This window comes from Camelus ferus, chromosome 28, assembly GCF_009834535.1.
Source record: "Camelus ferus isolate YT-003-E chromosome 28, BCGSAC_Cfer_1.0, whole genome shotgun sequence".
NCBI classification, from domain to species: domain Eukaryota; kingdom Metazoa; phylum Chordata; class Mammalia; order Artiodactyla; family Camelidae; genus Camelus; species Camelus ferus.
Window position 1 is genome coordinate 8560767 of NC_045723.1, and position 16059 is coordinate 8576825.

Below are 16059 nucleotides of genomic sequence, written 5' to 3' on the forward strand. Positions count from 1 at the left end.
TCACACAGCTCAATATTAAAAAAACAAACAATTTAATCAAAAAATGAGCAGAAGAGCTAAATAGTCATTTCTTTGAAGAATATATACAGATGGCCAACAGGCACATGAAAAGATGTTCAACATGGCTAATTTTTAAAGAAATACAAATCAAAACCACAATGAGGTGTCACCTCACATTAGCCAGAATGACCATCATCAAAAAGTCTACAAATTTATGCAATTTTATTTTTTTATATGAACATTTTTTATTGATTTATAGTCACTTTACAATGTTGTGTCAAATTCCAGTGTAGAGCACAATTTTTCAGTTATATGTGAACATACATACATTCATTGTCACATTCTCTTTCGCTGTGAGCCCCCACAAGATCCTGTATATATTTCCCTGTGCTACACAGTACAATCTTGTTTATCTATTCTACATTTTGAAATCCCAGTCCCTTCCCACCCCCATTCCCCCGGCAACCACAAGTTTGTATTCTATGTCTATGAGTCTGTTTCTGTTTTGTATTTTTGTTTTTTTTTTAGATTCCACATATGAGCGATCTCATATGGTATTTTTCTTTCTCTTTCTGGCTTACTTCACTTAGAATGACATTCTCCAGGAGCATCCATGTTGCTGCAAATTGTGTTATGTTATTGGTTTTTATGGCTGCATAGTATTCCATTGCATAAATATACCACATCTTCTTTATCTAGTCATCTGTTGATGGACATTTAGGCTGTTTCCATGTCTTGGCTATTGTAAATAGTGCTGCTATGAACATTGGGGTGCAGGTGTGATTTTGAAGTAGGGTCCCTTCTGGATATATGCCCAGGAGCGGGATTCCTGAGTCACATGGCAAGTCTATTCCTAGTCTCAAATTTATGCAACTTTAAATGGGATTTCCCTTTTAGTTTCTCTTCCTGATCATCCATTATTACTGTGTAGGAAAGCAATAGATTTCTGTATATTAATCTTGTATCCTGAAACTTGAATGAATTCATTTATTCTAATAGTTTTTTTGTGTGTGTGTGTGGAAACTTTAGGCTTTTCTATATAAGGTATCACGTCATCTGTAAATAGTGAGAGTTTTACTTTTTCCATTCCAATTTAGATGCCTTTTATTTCTGTTTCTCATCTGACTGCTGTGGCTAGGACTTCCAATAATATACTAAGTAGAAATGGTGTGCGTAGGCATCCTTGCATTGTTCCTCATCTTAGAGGAAAGGATGTTAATTTTTCACCCTTGATTATGATGTTAGCTGTAGGTTTGTCATCAATGGCATTTATTATGTTGAGATATGTTCCCTCTCTACCCAATTTCTCAAGTTCTTTTTTATCATAAATGGATTTCAAATTTTGTCAAATGCTTTTTCTGTCTGTTGAGATGATCATATGATTTTTATCCTTCCTTTTGTTAATTTGATGTATCAGATTGGCTGATTTGTGAATACTGACCCATCCTTGCACCTCTCGAATAAAACTCACTTGATTATGATGTATGATCCTTTTTATATATTATGAAACTCATTTTGCTAGTATTTTGTTGAGGAGTTTTGCAGCTGTATTCATTAGTGATACTGGCCTCTAATTTCATTTTTTTTTGTATTGTCTTAGTTTGGTTTTAGTATCAGGGTAACTGTGACCTTGTAATATGTATTTAGGGGTGTTCCATTCTCTTTAATTTTTTGGAATAGCTTGAGAAGTTTAGATATTCGCTCTTTACATGTTTGGTAGAATTCCCCTGTGAAACCGGTCCTGGGTATTTGTTTGCTGGGATATTTTTTATTCCGAGTTCATGGGCAGAAGTACCAACCTGATCTCTTCTCTTCCATTTCTACCTGATTCTGTGTGACACTTTCTTATAGGCTTGGTTTTACAGGAGTCTTTCTGCCAGTCTCCAGTTAGTTTTCAGTGAGAATTGTTCCACATGTAGGTGTATTTCTGATGTGAATTTTTGAGCTGAGTTCTATGATCTCTTATTCCACTATCTTGATCAAAGTTTGGAACAACTCTTCTCTTATTAACAATATATTATTTAATGAACCTTTATTTCTGTCCTCTGGTCTAGCAGTCCCAAATGTAACACAAGTAATTAACAATTCTGAGATATAAATATGGCAGTTTTATATGGCTTGACCTAATACTTTATTCTTCTCTAACTATAAAATCTTTTTAATGTTTCTTTGAAAAAATGTTCTTTTTAAGCTTACTGTAGCTAATGTCCTATCCTTTGTATGGCTTTTCTGTTAGATCCTTACCAAATAGTCATCCATTCTAGGCTTCAACACATAGAGCATGTTATGGGCTCAACTGCGTGCTTCCCAGATTTGTATGTTAAAACTCTTAACGCCTGAAATCTCAGACAGTAAGTGCATCTGGAGACACAGCCATTACTACGGTGATGAAGACAAAATGAGGCCATTAGGGTGGGTCTTTGTCCAATTTGCCTCATGTCCTTATAAGAAGACGGCATTTGGGTACACAAAGAGAACCCAAGAATGTTCCGCACAAAGGAAAGGCCATATGAAGACACAGTGAGAAGGCTGCCATCTGCAAGCCAGAGAGAGAGGCTTGAGGAGAAACCAAACCTGTGGACACCTTGATTTTGAACTTCTAGCCTTCATAACTGTGAGATATTATTTTTCCATTGTTTGCAGTATGTTGTAATGGTAGCCTGGGCAAACAAATGCAGAGGCACAAACTAATAGCAGAGGGAAAAAGCTACGCTTGTTAGGGGTCTGTTTGGTTAAAACCTTGGTTGAAAACTTAGAAGAACAGGCCTTCATGAGTCTTAAAGTTTTATTTGCCTCAACAATTTTTAAGCTCTGTCATATTGTTAATCCACGTTACAGCAACATTTGAATAAGCTCTGAATTTATTCAGCAATTGCTGTGGGTCAGAATACACCGTCAGACTCGTCAGACACAAGGAGGCTTCAATCTGATGCTGCACGGACTTAGTTTTATGGAAGAAGAAAAGGACTGAAGAGGCGTCAGACAGACTTCAGTTTCATTAGGAACCAGCAGCTCTGCAGCTCTGCACCTCTTCTGCCCCTCGCCCCATGGTTATGCAGGACCGCCAGAGACAGACACTTAAAAGCCGAAGCAGGTCGCCGTGACACAGAGAGTGTCAGCTTCTCACCCACTCTACAGGCTTATAGTTTGCATGCAAATTCAGTTCGCTCCATTTAAGGGAGTTTTACCGATTAGAAGTTTACAAAGCAGAACAGATACAAAATTCCACGTTGATTTTAAATGTGATTTCCTAGAAAACAAATACTGAGATCATTCATCAGCAGGCCAGTGTCAGCCCAAGCCAGGTGTTAATCCTCTGCTCGCAGGTCTATTAGAAAAGGTTGAAGATCACGCGTGATAAAATGAGAAGGTGTCATCTCGGGAAGCCTCCCAGACAGAGCAGTGTTTCCTTCATTACAAACCTAAACTCACCCTTTCTTACAGTCTTGCAGGCTCAAAGATTCAGTTTTGCTAGTTTCCCAGATTTGGTAAGATGCTAGGATACTAAACCAGGGTAAAGCGGTACGTGCATAAAATTGGAATTCATTGGAGTGTACTGAGCAATGAACTTTCAGCAGGACCAGAGAACCACCATCAATGGGCCGCCATCAACGGGCACGTCCCCCCTGTGAAAAGCTGCTCAGTTTGTAAGACAAAATCCTTTAGAGAAGGTTAGAAAGTGTGGAATTAGGTAAAATCTATTACAGAAATCACCCACTGACTGGCATCTGACTCCGATACCTTGGATGTTCATCGCATGCCTTCACGCCCTCCACATCCGTGAGATGTGCCAGTGCTGACGTCGGTCCTAAATGGTACCTTGTTCCAGTTCTCCGGAAAAAACTGCATGATTTCTATCAAAATTGGCTGCATGCTGATCCCTGTTCCCAGCAGCTTATCAATGCCCTCTCTATGCTACTAAGTGTGTCTGAAAGAATGTCGCTGGAAAATTAGGAGATAAACTGTGTTTTGACTTTTATTTTATTTCTAAATACATATTGTCAGGTCTTTGCTACATGGAAATTTGCTTTCTCTGAGCTTCCACTGACTTATTTTCTAGAAATTGCTCAACCCTCAGCTCTTCACTAAACCTTAATTTTTTTCACTGCTACATGCAAAAATGCACTGTCCAGTCCTGCTTTAAACCACTGTGGCCAGAGAGAAAGGCCACGTTAGACTCACACGGCATCTGGGGTCCATCCTCGTTACTGGTGAGGCTCTCAGGGGAAGAATGCCTTGGGAGATGAGCAGTTACAACATTTCAGCCTCCCCAATTCTCTTTCGGATACAGGTTAAATCATTAAATATTTTTTGCATACGTTAAAAAAATTTTTTACCTGTAAATTGCAAAAATCGTGGTTTTTTTTTCTTTACCAACTGAATGAGTTTCGAAGCTTCATTCAGAAAAGAATGCTTTATCTTGTCACTGGAAATTTCTCTCTATGTTGTCAGGAACTAACCGATTCTGTTGAGATGACAGAATTTGGGACTGCCATCATATAGAAACAGGTGCATATTTATTTGGGGTTAGCAATGTTAGTTCTTGGTCATCATTATATTCTATTAAATGTTCTAATATTTATAAGCTGTTTCAATGTCTAGTCTGAATACTGTTAAAATGACATCTGAGTTTATCCATTGCCTCAATGTATACCATTCAAGTTCATAATTTTTCAAAAATATTGGTAGACTTGAATTACAATCTATTTAGTATTTAAAATAGCCTAAAACTATTATATCAATATGTGTTTGTTCTTGACCACAGTATATTATCTATGAATTTGCTGGCTTTTGGCCAGTGCAAAATTGTCAAGTACTTTTCTACTTATCGACACATGATACTTTATAACCAAGTTTGCTAAACAGGAGTTAAACTCTTTAAAACTGAAACAGAAGCCCATTTGTTTTGTAGCCTGATTTGTATTACCCAGAATTGAATTTCTTTATTCTGTTGCTCTCCAGAAGAGTACACACGATTCCATTAAACTCTAAAAATAGGGGCTCTAATAAAAGCAGCTTCTGTCTCATTGTCTTGTTGTTAACTTAAAAATTTTGATCTAATGAAAGAAATATATCCTGCTACGATGTACGGGAATTAGGGTATGGACCCCTGTCTCAAATTGCTGGCTTGAAAACTGACCCTTCCTCACTTTGTTGAGATTGATGCCAAAGATGTATCTATTCATGTGCCTCTGGAGATCACTTGCACATTGCACAGGAACTTCAGCTTTACCACGCCCAGTTGCACTCATCCCACTGCCACCAGCTACCCGTGCCTCAAAACATACGAGCCAAGAGACGAACCAAAATTTCTGTTGGTCATTCATTTATCAATTAAGTAAGTAGCTCTTATTAGAAGTAAATTTTTTACATTCTCTCTGATGGGAAAGAGAACACTTAGAAGGCGGGAGCAATGACTTATTTTAAGTGTCAACTTTAATGAATGAAACCAAGTCATTGTTTAAAGACTATTTAATTAGTTGTGTTTTTAATCCCATCACTTTGAATGCTTTCTTGAACTTGGGCAGTAAGATCTGGCTACTCGATGATAAAAGTATGTCTACATGTACACGGAAGTATTTCTTCATTTGTGTCGTATGGATGGGAACTTCACCACTTTTTCTAGTATGCAGAGAAAGTATCTGGATATTTATTAAGACACAAAAAGCCCCAATATTATCTACTTTGATATATAAATTCGAAAGCATTAGTTACGCTTCTCGAACTCCACCTTTGCTACTTAAATGCTGTAGATGCAAGTTTACCTGCTCATGTGATTACTTCTTCCTATCTATACCCTAAGATGCTCAATTTCATCCCTACAAGCTGCTGCCATGTACAGAGATATGTGACCCCTTTGTTAAACAGTGTTGATCATCTCTATCTGCCTCACCAGGAGCACACAGGGACTAACGCGATGATTTATATGCAAAGCACTGCAAGCTTGCCTAGCGCGGTCCAGCAAACACCAGATGTTTGCTGAGGGGGTACCAGGTTCCTGACACTTGACGTGGAATGAGGCTGTGCTTGTGGCCGTTTGGAGACTGAAGCTTATGAAAGTCTCCTCTGCTGTTCCCTAAATTCCTTATGGTGTGCAAATGTAGGGTCTTGCAGAATTTAATAGAGTTCTGACAACTTTCCTGAATTTAGACGTTTTGAATAAACAAATTCAGTGGAACTTCCCAATATACAGCTTTTACCGGTTCAATGACTTCCTCATACGTGTGTGCGTGTGTGCATGTGTGCGTGTGCATGTGCGTGTGTGTGTGTGGCATTCAGCCTACTCAGTGTCAGGGAGACAAGGCTTTCGATTTGCAATGAGATAAATTCCAAAAGAATAATGGCAGAGGACTCTGGCTTAGAGTTTTCTTGGCGGCAACATAACAGAGAATTACACTGTGTTTTATTCTATGAACACAATTAAGCAAAAAACCAAACTATGTTAACCTTGAGAATTAATGATAAAGAGAAAAATAAGAAGAAAAAAAAAACCCTATTATGCTCAGTAGGAAACAGTGGTCCTTAGTTTTAAAAGACTCTGGCAGGAGAAGGAGAAATCAGCCCACGCTTGACTTGCATCCCCAAGCCAAAATTCACAGCAGTGTTGCAAGGAGGATGTGACACGTTTATGCTTAAAAACCTGTCCATAAAAACAGAATCTAACATAGTAAGAAATCTTATGTCAGCTATCAACAGAATTTATCTCAGGAAAATCAGAATGGACCAATTTTATTAACATAACTGAGTCAATCGTGGTTTTTTTTTCCTGTGGACTGAATTGCATTTTTCCAACTTCACTGAGGTGTAATCGACAAAGGGAAATTGTGTATATCTAAGTCATGAAACAGCGCTTTGATACACATATACATTTGAAAATGACTACCACAATCAAGCTAATTAACGTACTCATCATCGCACACACTACTGTTAATTTTTTTCTGTGAGAATACTTCAGATCTACTCTCTTAAAAAATTTCAAGTATACAATACAATATTATTACATATAATCACCATAAAGGCTTCACAACTTTTTCATCCTGCATAATTGAAACTTTGTAAACTTTGACCAATATCTCCCTATTTTCCATCCTCTCTGGTCCCTGGCAACCAGAGGTCTACTCTTTGCTTAGATTTTAGCTTTCTAGATTCCACACATGGTGAGACCATGTACCTGTCTTTCTGTTTCTGGCTAATTTCACTTAGCATAATCTCTTCCAGGTTCATCCATACGGTTGCAAATGGCAGGGTTTCCTTCTTCCGGGGATGAAAAATATTCCAATGTGTGTGTGTACAAATGTCTGTCTGCATGTGTACACACACACATATGTGTGTACATCACATTTTGTAATGAATAATTTGAAAGTTTGTTCCCTGAGTTTTTGCCCAAACTACAGAGATTTAAAATCTAATTAATTAAGCAGTAGTAACATAGGAGACCATGTAGAGGACTCATGTCTAAAACTGTGATGTCTTAAAGGCCCCAAACACTCTGCAGGCAGAGGCTAGAAGAAAGCAGTGAAAGGTTTTTTGATTATATTTTTGTTACCACAAAGATTCCATATTTTTTTTAAATTGAAGTATAATTGGTTTACAATGTTAGCTTCAGGTGTACAGCAAAGTGATTCAGTTATACACATACATACATATATATATTTTCTTTTCAGATTCTTTTCCATTATATGTTATTACAAGAAATTGAATATCATTCTCTGTGCTCTACAGTAGGTCCTTATTGTTCATCTATTTAATGTATAATAATGTATATCAGTTAATCCCCAACCCCTAAATTACCCCTCCTCCCCTTTTCCCCTTTGGGAACCATAGTTTGTTCTCTATGTCCGTGAGTCTGCGTTTGCTTTGTAAATAGAATTTGTATCATTGTTTTAGATTCTACATGTAAGTGATAATCATATGACATCTAACTATACTTTGAAAAGACATATGTACTCCAATGTTCACAGCAGCACTATTTACAATAGCCAAGACATGGAAACAGCCTAAATGTCCCTCGACAGATGACTGGATAAAGAAGATGTAATATATGTATACACAATGGAATGTTAGCATAAAAAAGAATGAAATAATGCCATTTGCAGCAACGTGGATGTAGAGATTACCATACTGAGTAAGTCAGAGAAAGATTCCATGTTTGACTAAATTTGAAGTTGTATTTAGTAACAACTCTTTCCCTTTACATTTAGTAAAAATAACCTCCACGAATTGAAAAATATTGAAAAAATATTTTTGAATGGTTAAGGTGACTCTATTCAATAAAAATGAGGGCATCCTTAAGCTAAGAAAATTACGGTACAGTGGAACACGTCACAGCCAAAAATGTACCTTTCCGTCCAAAGACAACACGAATCCTTGCCTGCTATGGTGTGTAACAGTATGAGAGGTGCTTTTTCAAGCTATTTTAAAATACATTGTTCTCAACAAAACATTTGGCAAATAAATTATAATTATTTCATAGTTTGAGCAACATACACCCAGAGAATTATAGGGAACTTGAATAATATCACCACCACCCCAACAAAAATGTTTTCGGGGAGACAAGTCATTGTTAGCACAGGTGATAGACCAGATAGCCAGAAGCAGCGGAAGGTCCAGTGCTCCGAGACATGCTCACGTGCTGGGTGAACGGAGGCCAACACCCGCACTGCTTCCCTTCCTTCCTTCCTTCCTTCCTTCCTTCCTTCCTTCCTTCCTTCCTTCCTTCCTTCCTTCCTTCCTTCCTTCCTTTCTTTTCTCCTTCCTTCCTTCCTTTTTCCTTCCTTCCTTCCTTCCTTCCTTCCTTTCTTTCTTTCTCTTTCTTGTCTAAATGCATTCAATAATAGATATACAAAGGGATAAAGGGGGATGGTTTTAGCAGAGCTTACGAGACTAATGGGTGAAGCTGAGTTGACCCTTGACCATTTGTTAGTTTGTCACTGCAGGATTTAACAGAGGACAGCAGTATAACCAAATCCTTCATAAGCTCTGTCTTGAACCATTTGCTTAGTAGAAGCCATAAAATGAATTTTATTTTCAGTGAATAATTAGCAGACTGTATATGTTAACTGAATAAATGACACTGACATTCTTTTGCATCTCCTAAAATTTTTTAATATTGTCAAATAATGAATTTCTTCTCCCTTAATCATCCTTAAATTACCTTTTTTTCTCTTTTAATATTGCTCAAATAATTTTCTTAGCATTTCAACTTCTAAGAGCTCTTTGTAGTTCCTAAAGATCCTTCTTCCATATAGCATTCCTGTATGTGTCTGCATGTATAAATGCACATTTATGTACGTGCATGTGTATCATTCAGCATACATATACACTGCATGTAATACATGTGTATTATAATATTTATAATATATTTTAAACAAACGCATATATATAAATACAGGCAGACATGCACATGCATGCACATATACATCAGACATTGACTATTGATCTAGGCATTTTAAGTTTTTTTTCCTTTACTCCTCTTTAAACACATGTGAAGTTAATCATTTATTCACTTAACATATAACAGGATAAAGTTTTAGTAATATCTTGCTCTTTACTACAAATTGTGGGAGAGCTGATTATAATTAATTCTTGTATATCAAATACTCATTCCATTATACACAACTTTACTCCTAAAATCCAAATACAACAAGAAAAATCAATGTTCTTAGCATAATTTTATAGATGCACATATAAGAAAATATAAATATTCATTTTTCTGTAGTCTAATGGAAAGTCTGAGGTCTGAAAGAACAAAATCTGTTCAGCTTCCAATATCAACGTCTACTATTACCTCACATGGTAACTATATGCATAGAAATGGGTTAACCCCCCATAAGCTATGTGAAGGTGTAGCTCATACCCCTGGTTGAACACAGGAAGCAGTTTTGGAACACCTGCCACGGGCCATTTTTAGAACACCTGTCACAGACCTAAAAATCAATCTGATTTAAAATTTTTTTGCTCTCATTTTATCAGTTTAAACTGGATACTCTTAACTCGTAAGTAATTCCAGATGAATACTAGGAGAAAAAAATTTTTTTTCAATCTTTTCAAAGCTGTTTTATAATGAAAACAAAAAAGGGCCTTATGTTTAGAAACCAAAATTCAGCAAACCCAAGTTATTTTATTATTTAAGGTACAGCTGAAAACAATGAAGAATTCATGAACATACGCTCTTAGGCCCACTGCATTTATGAAGAATTCAAACAGAAACTGCTCTCAGAATCCACTGGGAGTCTGAGAAAGATTTCTAACTTTGTGAGCATAAAGGCATTTCTTTCAACAGAAGACAGAAGCCAAACTTCTATATTATAGGTCAGAAAAAGTTTCAACTGGCCAAAACAGGGCAAAGGGAGGTTTCCCTTGAGTTTAATTCACCAGAGATCTAAGGGTTTATAAGAAAATATCTTGTTGGTATGACCTTTCTTGAAAACATTCTAAATTAGTTGAGTCTGCTTGATAGTTGCAGGTCAGTTAACACTAATGAATGTGAAAGCTTCTGAAAATGAGGATTTCATCCCAACACAGGCATCTGAGTATCTTCACTGGAGTCAGAGTCATAACTAAAAAGCAAATTCACTCTGTGACCTTGAGACTGGTGACTTTTGCTCCTGGGGAAGTGCGTCTTTCCTAGAACTAACATACATGACTATTTGGTTTTGTTTTATTGTGTGAAAAGGAAAAGTCACTTTGAGCAATGTTAAGAAGGGGAATGAATATCATAAGAGGTATCACATACTAAAAATCTAGACTGAAAAAATCTCCCCTAGAAATTGGCGTCTTTGGACTGTTGTTAAAACTCCATGGATAGTTTATCTGGTGGCTGGCAAACTCAGTCCCGTCAAAAATGCTGAAATCAACAGAATGAAGTTTCTACCGCAATTCTGAAAGAAATTACTTTGAATATCTTAAACTAGTAAGGAGAATGCAAAGAAAGTTTTTATTTAAAAACCCTTTTTACCCCCGGCTGTGCTGCAGGGAAAATGAAATTGAAGGATCTGATGAGCAATTCCTGTTAGTCTATGGACTTTTCCAGAATAATAGACTCATTCAAAGAAAATGAAAACAGCACTGTCTGTGATGTCTTTGATACAGGAAAATCACATTTTAGCAACTTTGGAAGCTATTCTTTAGATAGAAGAATACACACCAGGAAAATACTCAGGTGCTTAATGTTGTTACAGAGGACTTTTTAAAAATAAGATTATCTTATTATTTGTTTTCCTTCTATATGTCTATATCATTATATAATATTTGGTGCTGATTTATAATGTGATAAAATATTCCTTAAGCAGGATTAGTTTGGTTTTTGAATCTGACAATAAATTTTACATACTCTGTTCCTTGTTTCTGGGAAGAAACAGGTGATTTTTGAGGTTGAGAAGGTGACTTAATACTGCATTTCAAGCCAGAAGAAAGATGATATAGAAATGGTTACTTGTGTGTTTTTTTTTATTGCTACTAATGGGAATCTTTAAGGCAGGAACGAAATAAAATTAGAAATTACAATAAAGTGGGGGAAGATTAGAGGATATTGTTCTTGGCAAATAATGGAATATCTTTTACTGAAAAAGATTAAAAACACCTGGGCTCCCGCCTTGATAGTAAACTTATTTTCAGAGAAAAGTGATTTGCCTAAACTTCAATAGAGAGTTGATAACAGACCAGAGACTCAAACAAAACCAACTTGCTTGGATCCCTAACCAAGTCCTCATTCTGTTTGTCACAAAATCTGTAGCTTACATTTGTAACTTAAATTGCATACAACCATGTTTTAAACTGTGGTAGATTAGCTGGTGAGAGTCAACAGTACTCATGCAATTCTTGATTAATAATGCCAAATCTTCTGCTCTGAGTCACTCTTATGTATAAAAAATGTTGATGGCTACATAATATGATTTAAAAGGGGTCCTTCCCAAATGCCCTCTGTCTGTGATTTACATAAACCCTGATCTTACCAGTAGCTCGTGTTTTGTTTTTTTTTTTAACACCAGCATTGTGTAAAAATAACAGCTTATAAGGGCACGGAATTCATTTATGAATCATATTGATGGAGATGATTATCAGATTGATCGGCCTCAGAGAGCAGAACCTTAGGGGAAGATACAGGGAAGGCGGATGCTACCGTTACCTCTGGGAAACGCCGGCCGCATCAGGTTCCACCAGGCACGCCCTTACGCTAGCATTCTAAGAAACACCAGACGGAATTCTTAGCCACTCATCTATTATTGGCTCTTGAATTTTCATACTTAAGTATTAATTCGCTTTAGAGAAACAACTGTATTTTCCTGCAGGCTTCTTTGATGAATTTATAATAGGAAATACGTGGACCCAGAAATTGAACTGAAATGTAATTCTGGGGCTTCTACTAACTCACACTAAATATTTACAAGCTGCCTGCACTCTTTGAAAATCAATTTCCTACTATGTAAAATGAGAAAGATGTAATACCCAACTTATGTAGCTATTATGAAGAGTAAATATGATGCTTATACAAAGTACCTAATTATGATAACAACATTGCCAGGCGATGAGCATGAATCTCTTCCAGCCGTTTGTAGATAAGCGCTATTATTATTTCTATTTCACAAATCAGTAAACTGAGAGGAAGTAACTTTTTTTTTTTTACATGACACAGCTAAGAAATGACAAGACCTAGAACTAGAACCAGGTCTCTCTGACTCCTAATTTTTGATGCACTGAATCTCTCTGTTCTATTCCTTCTCACACAGCGTGATAGGTAATTTGATGTGTCAGCTTTAACTGGACTAGGGCATGCCCGGAAGGCTGGTGAAATATTTCTTGGTGTGTCTGCCAGGGTGTCTCCAGAAAAGATGAGCATTTGTTTGAATCCACAGACTTCATAAAGATGACTGCGCTCATCAAAGAGGGTGGGCATCACCCAATGTGTTGAGGGCCTGGATAGAAGGTGGAAGAGGGGCAGCTTCACTCTCTCTGCTTCAGCTGTGATTCACATCTTCTGCCCTTGGATGGCACTCCTGGACCCTGGGCATTCAGACTCAGATTGGCCCCCTGACTCTCAGAACTTCCTTTTTGGACTGAATGACATCACTGATTCTCCAGCTTATAGACAGCAGATCATGGGACTTTTTGCTCCCATAATCATGTGAATCCATTCCTATAACAAATCTCTTTCTCTCTTTCTCTCCTTCTCTCTCTTTCTTTCTCTCTCTCTCCTCTCCTCTCTTTTCTTTTCTTTTCCCTTCCTTCCTTCCTCTTTCTTTCTCTCTTTCTTTCTTTTTCTTTCTTTCTTTCTATTCTTTCTTTCCCTCCCTCCTTCTTTCCTTCCTTTTCTTCTCCCTCTCTCTTTCCCTCTGTCTCTTTCTTTCATCTCATTTTCTCCCAAACATCCTGACCAACACACAAAGACTGACAAAACTTAGGTGTTAAGAATAAAGGGGAAAGATGTCAAGATCTGAAACATCCTTCAAACCAGAAGTCTCCTTTGATTAAAAGCAGACAATCTAGTAAAGCATTCCTTGCCCTGGCACGAGTGACAATCCCTTAGAAGCATTACATGGAGAAAGGGGCTTCATTCTGAGTCTTATTGACTAGCAAGAACACTTCAGCAATGTCCAGACTTGAAAAAAGTGATCCTGTCCCATCCCAGCCCGTAACATGTTTTCAATTGGATTTAATGCAGATAAATATCTAGGCTTCAGGACAATGGACCTCCAACATCTAAACAGACACACACAGACCTCCTCAGACTCTAAGAAGGAATGTAGCTCCAAGAGAATGGCGAGCGCTGTGGTTGTGACCGTGACACAGAAATGTAAGTAACTGGCGTGTGGAACACAGAGGGAAGAATGACAGCCAGCCCAGCAGCCTCCGAATGCCTCTGCTAAGCGTGGATATGACAGTGAAAAGGGTGTAAGACAAATGAAGGACCGCGTATTGGAGGAGAAAGACTTAAGGACTGTGTGACTCCCTAAGAGTTCCAACTAGAAAACTTAAACCCAGAATATGATAAGCGCTGTGAAAGCACGGAAAGGACCACAAGGGACCACTGAAAGGAGGCAAAGCAACACAAGTGAGATACGCAAGCTCAAGCGGACACAGAAACCTCCCTTTTGCTTTCAGCTCTAGCTGGCCCTTCCCTTTCATTACCTTTCCTCACGGAATGCTCTCCTTTTTCACTTAGCTAATATCTTCATTGATATTGTCCTTAAGTGCAATCATCACTTCTACCCAAATTTCTGTACCTTTACAATTGTACTCAGAGGCCCCTATTTGAAGCTCCGTCATATTACACGTGGTATTGTAACTGTCATTTTACTCAGCAGTCACTAAAATTAAAGTTTCTTAAGGGCAGAGATTATATTTAGTATTTTATACCTAGGTCTGAGGAATCCATGCTGCAAAGAGTGGGTGATCACTTAATGTTTGTACAATAATTCATAGTTTTTACAAAGTCACCATAGATATATTAATTAATTTTATTTATTAGAAAACCCCTAGAGAGGAAACATGTTTCTACCCTCAGTTCTCACAGAATAAAAAATGAAGTACCCGTAACGTGCAGTTGAATTTCCTGACTCAAAATCTGATGCAGTTTCCATTAAATTTTATCATACAAAAGCAATCCAAGGCTGGATTCCCATAATAAATAATTTCCATTCCAGCGTCATGGCTCTGACAGGTAAGTTACTTCAGACAAGCATCATTATTCAAATGTTAATTCAAATGTATTATGGACATGCAAAGGAGTCAGAAAAGTATCAAAGATAAACAGATCTACTCAAAAAATCTTATATTATGAGCACAGTGGTATCTCAGTTTCTCACATCAAATGGCTTCCAGTTGAAAACTGTGTTCTGCTGCTTGAGTGATTTAAATGTATTTTAAAGTGACTTGTGATGCACAGCGCCAATATTAATCTGCTACCTGACTTACTTTTCCACATTTTAAATTTTATTTTGTTTTGATCAGAATGTTTTCTACCCAAGCTTAGTCAACATGCTGATTTCGAACTTCCTCATATAAGTGGCAGGGTCACCACTCACCTTAGCGATTTAATAAAGTATAAGGTGAAGGAAATATATTCTCCAAAGATCCCCAGGCATGTCCTCCTTTTCCATGACATTTTTGTACTCACTACCGAACTTGGATTTGCTTTCTTGAAGTCTACTAGAGACACGTTAACCCGAGTCAATAAGCATTCAGACAAGGGCTGTGTATTCTGTGCACGCTGGGAATTTTGCACGTTGCATTAAATTACCTGGATACTTTTCATGTCTAAAATGAGCTGGTTTTAATAGACTATCTTGAAGTCTCTTTTCAGCTCTATGTTGCTTTAAGTTGAGGCAGAGATTATTTTGAAATATATGTGTAGGACACACTCCTTTACAGTTAGAACATAAGGTCAGACATTGAGAGCAAAATGTAGTAACTTTTCTCAGGCTGTATTCACAGAGATAAATTATTGAGGGTGTGAATGAAAAATATTGGCAGCCATAGTAGTAAACAAAGGATGCTGTGGCCATCACGTCATCGGCCACTGCCCCTGCCCCAGACACTCAGGATGCAGACGAGCGGGCAGCCTGGCCTCTGCCGCCACCCTTAACGGTGCCCCCTGAGGGGACTCAGGATGTGGAAGAAAGGGACACTGGCCCCAGACAGCTAGGTGCACATCAAAGGAGGGAGTTCAGTGAGCGCAGACCTTCGCACCTTCCCATACACAGAAAAGCGCTGAATTCCTCACCTTGAGACATCTGGCTTTCTTTAACTAACAGTAATCTTTGGATGTTCCGACTACCTGTCTTTGTGGTAAAACTCCTATACATCCTGGCTCCTCCCCTGCCTCTTTGGAACAGTCTCCTGGAGCGATCTAAGAGGCTGCCTTGTGGGTCTTCAAGTCCACTAAGTAAAACATACCTCTGCAATTTTAGGTTGTGCATTTTCAGTTGACGAGGGGAAAAGAAAGGGTTATCCACCTCTATAGAATATTTCGGTCAGCGTTGATTGCCACTCCCCGCTTCTGCTTCTAACCGGACGGCTCACACCGTGACGGGGGGAGTGGGCAGGGGTCTGCTCCAGGAT